This window comes from Anomaloglossus baeobatrachus, chromosome 10, assembly GCF_048569485.1.
Source record: "Anomaloglossus baeobatrachus isolate aAnoBae1 chromosome 10, aAnoBae1.hap1, whole genome shotgun sequence".
Taxonomy (NCBI): Eukaryota; Metazoa; Chordata; class Amphibia; order Anura; family Aromobatidae; genus Anomaloglossus; species Anomaloglossus baeobatrachus.
In genome coordinates, this window is record NC_134362.1 from 28,317,386 (window position 1) to 28,328,420 (window position 11,035).

Consider the following 11,035-nt stretch of genomic DNA (forward strand, 5'->3'; position numbering starts at 1 on the left):
GTCCAGGACTTACATGCGGATGACCTATAATTAGACCATCAATATGGGCTCATTGGGGTCCATTTCATGGTGGCCCCCCACTAGTCCAGTACTACCAGCTCCAGTAGTAATCTAATGCAAGCCTGACACAGCCGCCCCGTATATTGTGATTGTTAATAAATTATTTCATATTTTTGTACAAACAGGGATAAAAAATATTAAAACCCACCACAGGTGAAAGGGGGGGGGGGGGGTACATGATGTGTAATGGAATAGGGTCCCCAGAAAAATGGGTTAAAGGGAGGACCTCATACAAAAGAACATGTATATAAAAATGTATGTAAAAAAAACAAAAACAAAAAAAACCCCACAAAGGTCACATGTGAACATAGGAAAAACACGGTCAGAATGAGAAGAGGGACCATAAATTACCTAAAGTGCAAAAACAACATTAAGAAGGTCTAATTCCACATCAGTACAGATCCCCTAAACACAGGAACGCAGGATCACCACCGACGCGCGTTTCGCGAAGGCACTATTGCTTTCTCAAGGAGGAAGATCCCTTCCCGGGTCATCATGTTTTCCCCTCACTTTTGTCCGGTGATTCCATGGTGGTCTGGGACTCTGGTCTAATCATCTCTACGGGATGTATGGTCCTTTTTGGGTATATTATTAGCCATTTCCTCCTCATATTTACAATATACTCTTTTAAAGAGATGGAATCTTTGTTATTTTCTACTTGATTGTTAACTAACTGGCAGTACTTTAACCCATTTTTGTGGGGACCCTATTCCAATACACATCATGTACCCCCCCCTTATCTCCTGTGGTGGGTTTTAATAATTTGTATTCCTGTTTGTGATTGTTAATAAAGTATTTTATATTTTTTGCACAAATACTCTGGTCTTCTTGCCCTTGATGCAATATTTTGAGTAGTGCAGACGCTGAATCAGCATATTGGGGCTGGTTCTGTGTCCACATTAAATGGCTCATATACTGAGAATTTTTTTCCTAAATTGTTTAGTGGTGGCCGCAGCTTAAGGGACAAACCTGGTGACAGGTTCCCGTTAACAAAAAAAAAAAGGCAACTCAAGGGCTTACCAATGACCAATCTTAGGGGCAGGAGAGTAGGATACAAGTTCCCTCTGCCCTTTACGGAAGGTCTAAAACCAATAAATCAACAGTAAACATCTCACGTAAAGAGGCAAATATGTAATGCCCGGTGATGCCTCAATACCTGGCACAAGAGGCTTATCATGGCATGGAGTCTGATGAAAATGACAATTTTACTTATATAATTACAAAGATTTTTGGGAATGGTGATACCTTGCTTCCGGATTTCCGCTTCTTTCCGCCGGAGAAAAGCCTGGACGGCAGCCGACTGCACCCCTTTGACTTTGGGATCTTTCTTGGGGGGTCCCACTGCCAAGCTGTACCTCTTCTGTAAAGGCGAAAACAAACAGCTCATCAGTACAATGCATGAAATTCAGCGAGCCTATGACTTGGGCCATGTTCGCATGTGCAAGTATCTACCAAATTAAGGCTGTGTGCGCACAGTGCATTTTTCGGGTGCGTTTTTGGCCTCAAAACCGCATGACTTTGCTTCCCCAGCAAAGTCTATGAGTTTTCATTTTTGCTGTCCGCACACAACTTTTTTTTCTTTTTTTTTTTTTTTAGCTGCGTTTGAGCTTTAAAAAAAGAAAAGAAGGACATGTCAATTCTTTCCTGCGTTTCCGCCCCCCCCCCCCCATGCAATGCATTGGAAAAACGCAGAGATCAAAAACGCATGTGCTTTTGCCGCGGGTGCGTTTTTTAGCCACCAAAAACGCAGCGTCAAAAAAAATGTATGCGCACATAGCCTTACAGGAACTCAGAAGCAGAAACTGATTTCTGCGATGGACGGGTCAGCAGACTGCGAGGATGCATACGCTGCGAATATCACTCTTTAAGGCTGCTTTCACACATCCGGTTTTTGCTGAGTGGCACAATACGGCGCTTTGCAGAAAAAAACGCAACCGTTTTTTTTTTGCCGCCGGTTGCATTTTTTTTCGCATAGACTTGCATTAGCGCCGTATTGTGCTGCATGGCCTTGCGTTGCGTCCGTTTTTTGCCGGATGCGGCATATTTAGCCCATGCGGCAGCAGGATGGAACATTGCCTGGCACGTTTTTTCGTGCAGCGAAAAAAAACGCATCGCGCCGATCCGGCGCGATTTACAATGCAAGCCTATGGACGCCGGATGCGTTATTTTGCACTGCGCATGCTCAGTATAAAGCCGCATAAGGCAAAAAACGAACGGGCTGCATAGAAAAACTTATGCAAAGGATCCGTTTTTTTCGCCGCATCCGTTGCATAGGTTTTTGAGCCGGATTGAGCCGCACTGCTTAAACCGGATGTGTGAAAGCAGCCTAAGAGGAGGGTAATAAAGGGACGCTAAGGATGTGTTTCTTTCACAGTATTTTGGGGCAAAGGTCCGCTTAAAAATTATAAAAGCTTTAAACACAAATTGCAGATGGGAAACAAAAGTTTTCAGAAACCAGAAAAAAAAAAAAAAAACCTTTAAAATGCAGATTCCCACCAATATGACCGGTGTATCTGGAGAACAGGGATCCAACAAATGGAGCAGTACCCATCTGATGGGGAGGGGGCGAGTTCTTAGTTTTGGCCGAGTTTAGACTATACACCAGAAAGAAGAATAATGTTTACACAAAACGTTACATTTTGATGAAAAATTGCATGCACGTGAAGTTTTGGGAGGGATTCTCCCCATGTATGCATTGGCAGGGGGCCATACGAGATGATTTTTCTAAAATTAATAATTCCGTTTTTGCATTTGCGAAAAGTGACCTGTCATCATCGAAAGGGTTAAAACAAGCAGCGAGTTCAATATTCTGCACAAATGTGGAAAAATAACAACGGGAGTGACTGTCCTTATGGGAAACGGCTGCAGTTCTCCCCAAAGTGGTCTATAGGGAAATGTATGATATTAGTGGCCACAGCCGCACGTTGGACTACAACATGGATGACCGGTTCCACCAGGTCAGATATCGGCAGTATTTCTACCATCGCCTGCCTGATGTGGGTTTGGTGGCTACAGCGGTGGGTTCTGCTCCTGTGATGATGAAACGGTATCATCAGCGCTGGCGCAGTGCCGCTCTGCAATCATGGCACCACGGCCCCAATATACGGTGCTACAATTAGTCTGTGTTTGGGCTTCTGCATAACAACCAAAAGAACAGTCGTCTGAACGGAGAAAAATCCTCCGCGCTCTCGGCTAATCTCGAGATCACTTCCGGTTTACTAATGCTTCATCGCTCGCTGATCAGGAACTTCCTAGAGTTTTATGGTGAAATGACTGCACCCTGAAAGTAACCAGCACGCGGTGCAATCCCCAATACCAGCCTCGAAAACCTCAGTCCCTTTATCACTGCCCCTCATGAATGCCGTACATCCAAATTCATGATATAATTAATGATGAGCAAGTTTCGAAATACTCTGATTCGCGATAGGTGTAACGAGCACTGTCTAATACTCACGTATGCATTGCGAATAGCGTGTGTAATGCAAGGTAATGAGTAACATGAATGCCGCACTATTCACTACTCGCACGAATAGTACGACATTCCAGATACTCGTTACTTTGTGAGTATTCCCCATTGACTTGCATTGCACACGCTATTCGGAATGTATACGCGAGTTTTAAGGGTACTTTACACGCTGCGACATCGCTAGCGATCTCGTTAGCGATGTAACACGCCAGATCGCACATGCGATTTGTCGAGATCGCACATGTGACCGGCGCTATGAAATTGACCTATGTGCGATCTGGTCAAATCTTAGTTGTGATCTGGCGTGTCACATCGCTAACGAGCTCGCTAGCGATGTCGCAGCGTGTAAAGGACCCTTTAGACAGTACTCATTACGAGTATCGCGAATCTGAGTATTTTGAAACTCGCTCATCATTAGATGTAAATCAGATGGCCCACATGTATGTATGACGTAGACGTAAGGGTCTATATGGACCCCCAACCTCAGCATGATCAATATGGGCCCAGACCAGTACGGGTTGTGGGGCTGAACTCTTCAAACAGAAAGCCACCTGCCAGGACTAGAAACTATGCAAACATTTTGCAGCTGCCATTTAACACTGAGTGCATTCAAGTATAAAAAGGAAAACTAAACACACCAAAAATGAGATAAGGGTTAGTAATCCTTTAACCCCTCCCTGAGCGGCCCAATTTTCATTCTTGCACATTTGTTTCTTCCTCCCCTTTTTTCTAAGGGCCTTAACGGTTATATCTTTTTGCATCGTGGTGGGGAAATGACGGGCATCAGGACGGAGCCCTGCAGAGGGCATTTAAAATGCATGGTGGCATTGGAGAGAGTAACACAGACAGCACCTACCCCCGAGCTGGCCATACACACGTGCGGCGGATATTAGGGTATGGTGGCACCAACACCACAATCAGATCACAGCTCCATTAAAACCAGTTAATGGGTTGTGCTGTGCGAGAACAAAAATGCAAAACGTACAGCAGGTTTTTAGCTGCACAACTTTATAGTTTAAATTAAAAAAACAAAAACACAGCTTTGTCACATGGTCCATGACTGTGCGGCTCAAAATTACTGTTTGCAGGCGGTACAGAGGCCTCGCGCACCAGTCACACGGCACAGATCCTGAAACCCGGGTAAGTCCGTCCGTAATACCAGCGTCCTAGGAGCTGTGCGCTCTGCTGTGTATTGTTTGTGCTGTGCAGCAGGATCCTCTCCCCTTGGGACAGATACCCCGTATTAGGCTGTGTGCACACGTTGCGTTTTTTTAGCGCGGAAACGCTGCGTTTAGAACCGCAGCGTTTCAGTGGCAAATTGCATGCATTCAGCTTTCCCAGCAAAGTGTATGAGAAAGCCGAAAAATCAGTGCACATGCTTCGTTTCTAAAACGCAGCGTTTTGGATGCCAAAAATCGGTGCGGAAAGAAAAGCAGCATGTCACTTCTTTTGTGCGGTGTGGCTGCGTTCTCTCCCCCATTAAATCAATTATGTGGGTCAGAACGCAGCTACACCGCAGTGAGCTGCTTTTTTGTTGCGGTCCGCGGGCTTTGTCGGCATACAGAACGCAGGCATTTACCTGGAAGTGAGGTCAAGAGGTTTCCTGTTGACCTCACTTCCTGGCAAAGTCCTGGAAAGCCCCCGGTGTCGCCAAAGTGCCCGCCCCGACCCCCCTCCCGAAAATCCAAAATGGCCGCGCGCACCGGCCGCAACCTACTCCTATGATTTCTGTTGCATGTGCCTTGAGACATGCGACAGAAAAATGCCCCCCAGGCCCTGCCAGGTCACCCCCTATTCCCCCCTGGATTCCCCCTTACCTGTCCGGTCGCAGCGCTGATCCCCCGCGGCCCCCTCCTCCTTCACAGCAGACGCCGGTCAGTGCGGTCACATGAGCAGAGCAGCTGACAGCCAGCACTGTGTTCAGAGAGCTGTGCTGGCTGCTCGCACTCTGCAGCTGTGACCCGGGGAGAGTGGGTGCAGATTTGTGGCACCCACTCTCCTCAAATGGAGGGTCTGCCCTCCTAGAAAATGGGGGATACGTTCCCTGAATGTGCCCCCATATTCTAGAAGGTCCAGAGCCGACGTGGGACGTCCAAATGGGTTTCTGCGGACCCATTTTTTTTTCAAATTTTTTTTATTAAATTGGTGAACGAGGGTATGATTTGGGGAGTGTTTTTTCTAATAAAAATGTTTGTCATTTTTCTTTCTTTTGTTTACTGTCAATTAGTTATGTCTGGTATCTGATAGACGCCGTGACATCACTAATTGCTGGGCTTGATGCCAGGTGACATTACACATCTGGTATCAACCCCATTTATTACCCAGTTTGCCAACGCACCAGGGCGCGGGATGGGTTGGGGCGAAGCGCCAGGATTGGCGCATCTAATGGATGCGCCACGTCTGGGGCGGCTGTGGCCTGCTATTTTTAGGTTTGGAAGAGTCCAATAACCATGGCTCTTCCCACCCTGAGAATACCAGACCCCAGCTGTCAGCTTCACCTTGGCTGGTGATCTAATTTGGGGGACCCCACGTTATTTTTTTTTTTTAATTCTTTATTTATAAATAAAAAAAAAAAGCCTGGGGAGCCCTCCAAATTGATCACCAGACAAGATGAAGCTGCCAGCTGTGGTTTGCAGGCTACAGCTGTCTGCTTTACCCTGACTGGCTATCAAAAATAGGGGGGACCCCACGCCATTTTTTTCATTTTTTTTTTTGATAAATACTAAGCTAGGCACCCTTTAGTGCCACATGAAAGGTACTAAAGGTGCCAGCTTAGAATATGCAGGCGGGGGTGGGACGTTATATATATTTGACATCCATTCATCCATTGACGCTTTTTTGGCTGTGTGCCCACAATCAGGTTTTGCAGTGGTTTGGGCGCTGAGTGTTTTCCCTGCGTCCATAACGCTGCGTTGTGCAGTAGAAGCACAGTGGATGGATTTTTGGAGATCCCATGCCCACTGTGCTTCTTTTCTCTGCAGCATACACTGGACCTGCGGCGTGGCTTCCCGAGCCTCAGCATGTCAATTTATGCTGTAGAGACGAGAGTGCTCTCTGCAGGTAGAATAGAGCTAAAGTCCACAGCAGCCTGAACCCAAATCGTGGGCATGGGCAGCTGCGTTCTCCCGTGGACAACACTCACATCTCTGCAGGAAGGCTGGCACTGTGTACTAGACGCCGTGTCGCTGGATCACGGCCACATAGCCTAAAAGTGAGAATATTGTTGCTACAGCAACATTTTGGGTGAAGTAGCTGTGGATTCAAAATGCTTAATATACTCCTGAATAAAATCCTTGAGGGCTGCAGATTCCAAAATGGGGTCACTTGTGGGGGTTTTCTGACGTATAGGTACCCAAGGGGCCCTGCTAATGTGACATGGTGCACAAAGTTTATTTCAACTTTTCCAAAATTCAAATGGTGCTCCTTCCATTCCAAGCCCTCCCATTTATCCAAACAGAATGTGGAGAAGAAGGAAATGACATCACAGGTTTTTTTTCTTAAAGGTCTGTGTTCAACCAACTTTATTAACACTGACAAGTCTTAAAAAAAACGCACCTAAAAAAATGCATGAAAAACGCATGCGTTTTCGATGCATTTTTCTCAAAAAGCATTGTTTACAATTCTCCCCTCTGCCAGAGGGTGCGTTTTTTTCCGCGCTGAAAAAAAAGCAACGTGTGCACATAGCCTTACGTCAATTTTTTTTCTCCCCATCCTACAAGCCTCGGAGCAGCGCAAGTCCCGAGCCATGGATGTGTATAATATGCAGTTTTAGGCCATGCAAGGTTTTGGGGGGGGGGGGGTTTGCGCAAAAAAAAGGGCTGGGCTTAAGGACACCTTTGCACTGTTTTTTTGGGTAGGCTCCTCTGTAGCGCCTGAAGAAAACAAAAAAAGAAAAAAAAAAAAACATGGAAAAATGCAATTGTGACATGAAGTACAGAATTCCAGCAGCCCAAGAGCATAATAATAATAATAATAATAATAATAATAATAATAATAATCTGCACCAAAAATACTAATGAAAAAAAAATAATTACCGTGGGTTTATGGTGGAGAAACCTGAAGGAATAATGCAGCGATTCTGCACGGGGGAAGCGATATGCTGCGGTTTTGGATGGAGCTGTAGTTTTTACAGAAGGATTGTTTGTTTATTTTACATTTTTTGTTTTATTGATTTTTTTCCAGCTCTATGGATTTCCTTTCAGCTGTTATCTCGTGTTGTCTATTAGGTGATGATTTTCCCCAAAACTGACGCGTTTTACGTTACCAGCAAAGTGGATTTTTTTTCATTATTACCATTTTCAAACCTGCATCATGTGACTGTCAGGAGCGCATTTTACACATTTCAAAGAGGATCCTACATTTTCCAGTTACACCTGTGTCCCGGGATTTGCAGAATATGTGCGGATTTTAGATGCAGAAACGCTGATTTCAGCTTAGAAATTCCGCATGGAAAACGCCCAGCAATCCCGCAGCGCTTCTCTTCTGCAAGATTCATCTTTTACGCGACTTACAGAACCAGATTTAGATTATAAGGGGAAGCAATGTCACAAATTTCTGCAATATTTCAGCAAATTCAGGTGAAACACATTTAAAAGCACATGCTCGGCAGCAATCAGGGGTGGACTGTCTGCAGATTTTGCACGACAGGCGACGCTGTTGGTTTTGGCTCCCAAAAAAATAAAATACATAAAAACCTGAATGGTGCACCAGCCCCGAACACTTGTGTGAGCGACTGAAAATAACTCAGCAGCGAACAGGTTGTAGGGAGACAGCGGATGATTTGGAGAGTCAGCTGCTGACGAAGCATCGTCCCCTCCCCCCACCGAGCCTCGTGTAAGGAAAGCGTAACACCAGCTGTAACTACTACTGACCCCATCCTCACACTGCCCCTGCTGATACCAGTCCCCTCATCATCCATCCTCACACTGTCCTTGCTGATACTACTACTACTGACCCCATCATCCATCCTCACACTGCCCCTGCTGATGCTACTACTACTGACCCCATCATCCATCCTCACACTGTCCTTGCTGATACTACTACTACTGACCCCATCATCCATCCTCACACTGCCCCTGCTGATGCTACTACTACTGACCCCATCATCCATCCTCACACTGTCCTTGCTGATACTACTACTACTGACCCCATCATCCATCCTCACACTGCCCCTGCTGATGCTACTACTACTGACCCCATCATCCATCCTCACACTGTCCTTGCTGATACTACTACTACTGACCCCATCATCCATCCTCACACTGCCCCTGCTGATGCTACTACTACTGACCCCATCATCCATCCTCACACTGTCCTTGCTGATACTACTACTACTGACCCCATCATCCATCCTCACACTGTCCTTGCTGATACTACTACTGACCCCATCATCCATCCTCACACTGTCCTTGCTGATACTACTACTACTGACCCCATCATCCATCCTCACACTGTCCTTGCTGATACTACTACTGACCCCATCATCCATCCTCACACTGTCCTTGCTGATACTACTACTGACCCCATCATCCATCCTCACACTGTCCTTGCTGATACTACTACTGACCCCATCATCCATCCTCACACTGTCTTTGCTGATACTACTACTGACCCCATCATCCATCCTCACACTGTCCTTGCTGATACTACTACTGACCCCATCATCCATCCTCACACTGTCCTTGCTGATACTACTACTACTGACCCCATCATCCATCCTCACACTGTCCTTGCTGATACTACTACTGACCCCATCATCCATCCTCACACTGTCCTTGCTGATACTACTACTGACCCCATCATCCATCCTCACACTGCCCCTGCTGATACTACTACTACTGACCCCATCATCCATCCTCACACTGCCCCTGCTGATACTACTACTACTGACCCCATCATCCATCCTCACACTGCCCTTGCTGATACTACTACTACTGACCCCATCATCCATCCTCACGCTGCCCTTGCTGATACTACTACTGACCCCATCATCCATCCTCACGCTGCCCTTGCTGATACTACTACTGACCCCATCATCCACCCTCACGCTGCCCCTGCTGATACTACTCCCCCCATCATCCACCCTCACACTGCCCCTGCTGATACTACTCCCCCCATCATCCACCCTCACACTGCCCCTGCTGATACTACTCCCCCCATCATCCATCCTCACACTGCCCCTGCTGATACTACTCCCCCCATCATCCATCCTCACACTGCCCCTGCTGATACTACTCCCCCCATCATCCATCCTCACACTGCCCCTGCTGATACTACTCCCCCCATCATCCATCCTCGCACTGCCCCTGCTGATACTACTCCCCCCATCATCCATCCTCGCACTGCCCCTGCTGATACTACTCCCCCCATCATCCATCCTCACACTGCCCCTGCTGATACTACTCCCCCCATCATCCATCCTCACACTGCCCCTGCTGATACTACTCCCCCCATCATCCATCCTCACACTGCCCCTGCTGATACTACTCCCCCCATCATCCATCCTCACACTGCCCCTGCTGATACTACTCCCCCCATCATCCATCCTCACACTGCCCCTGCTGATACTACTCCCCCCATCATCCATCCTCACACTGCCCCTGCTGATACTACTCCCCCCATCATGCATCCTCACACTGCCCCTGCTGATACTACTCCCCCCATCATCCATCCTCACACTGCCCCTGCTGATACTACTCCCCCCATCATCCATCCTCGCACTGCTGATCCCTTTTGCAGCAGCTGTTACAGAACATGAGGAGTTGTAGTTAGTAAACACTGCCCCAGTTTGTGGCCACGGAAATCACCGCAGACAGCGACAAACCTGCGACAATCTCAGCAACATTTGCATTAGCTTATGTGGCAGAGACCAAAAAGGTCGCAGCTAAAAAAAAATATCGCCCAGTCCACTTTCCCAGGCGACCATGACCCCCCTCTCCTCCTGACACTCAGCTGTTAGCCCTCCCTCCTCCACAGGCAAACAGCGCCCCCTGCCCTCACTTACCGAGACGCCATCATTACTCTGCTTAGAGGCCGCCACCTTCAGTACGTTCATGAAATCCATGTCGGCCTCAGCGGGTGGAGGGATCGGATCTCCCGGTCAGAGACCTGCTGCCGCTGCCCGGGGCGGGACCGGAGACTCCGCTGTAAGCAAGTGACGCACAAACACTCACAGCCAGAAACTACTGAGACCGCCCACTTTTTTGCAACGTCATACGCAACTCACGTCACTTCCGCCCAAACTGAAGCCAATGTGACGCCATTTTGGACTACGGCTACTGTCACGTGATTTCGCCTGGCGGAAGTTGTCGAGTTGTCGGTAAAAGCAAATAAAAAAAAGCTTCATTTGTGCAGGGTTTAGATGCTGAAAGTCAGCTACAAGTTCATGGGAGAAACTGGGTATTTTTTAAAAACGAGGGCAAATAGATGTAGATGTGTTTACACAAAACAGCCAATCAGATGGCTCGTTTTATTTTCCGTTGGACTTGAAAATAATGAAAGATGGAATCT

At 47.2% G+C, this 11,035-nt stretch overlaps 1 long non-coding RNA gene across 1 annotated transcript; it reads right to left on the reverse strand.

The window, feature by feature from the left end:
- Nucleotides 1-1,080: 1,080 nt before the first annotated feature.
- Nucleotides 1,081-10,724, reverse strand: LOC142254961 (uncharacterized). Its single transcript, XR_012727328.1, has 3 exons — nucleotides 10,530-10,724; nucleotides 1,306-1,420; nucleotides 1,081-1,142 (listed from the first exon to the last, which is right to left on the reverse strand). It is a non-coding gene; the product is annotated as an uncharacterized LOC142254961 (long non-coding RNA).
- Nucleotides 10,725-11,035: the final 311 nt, after the last annotated feature.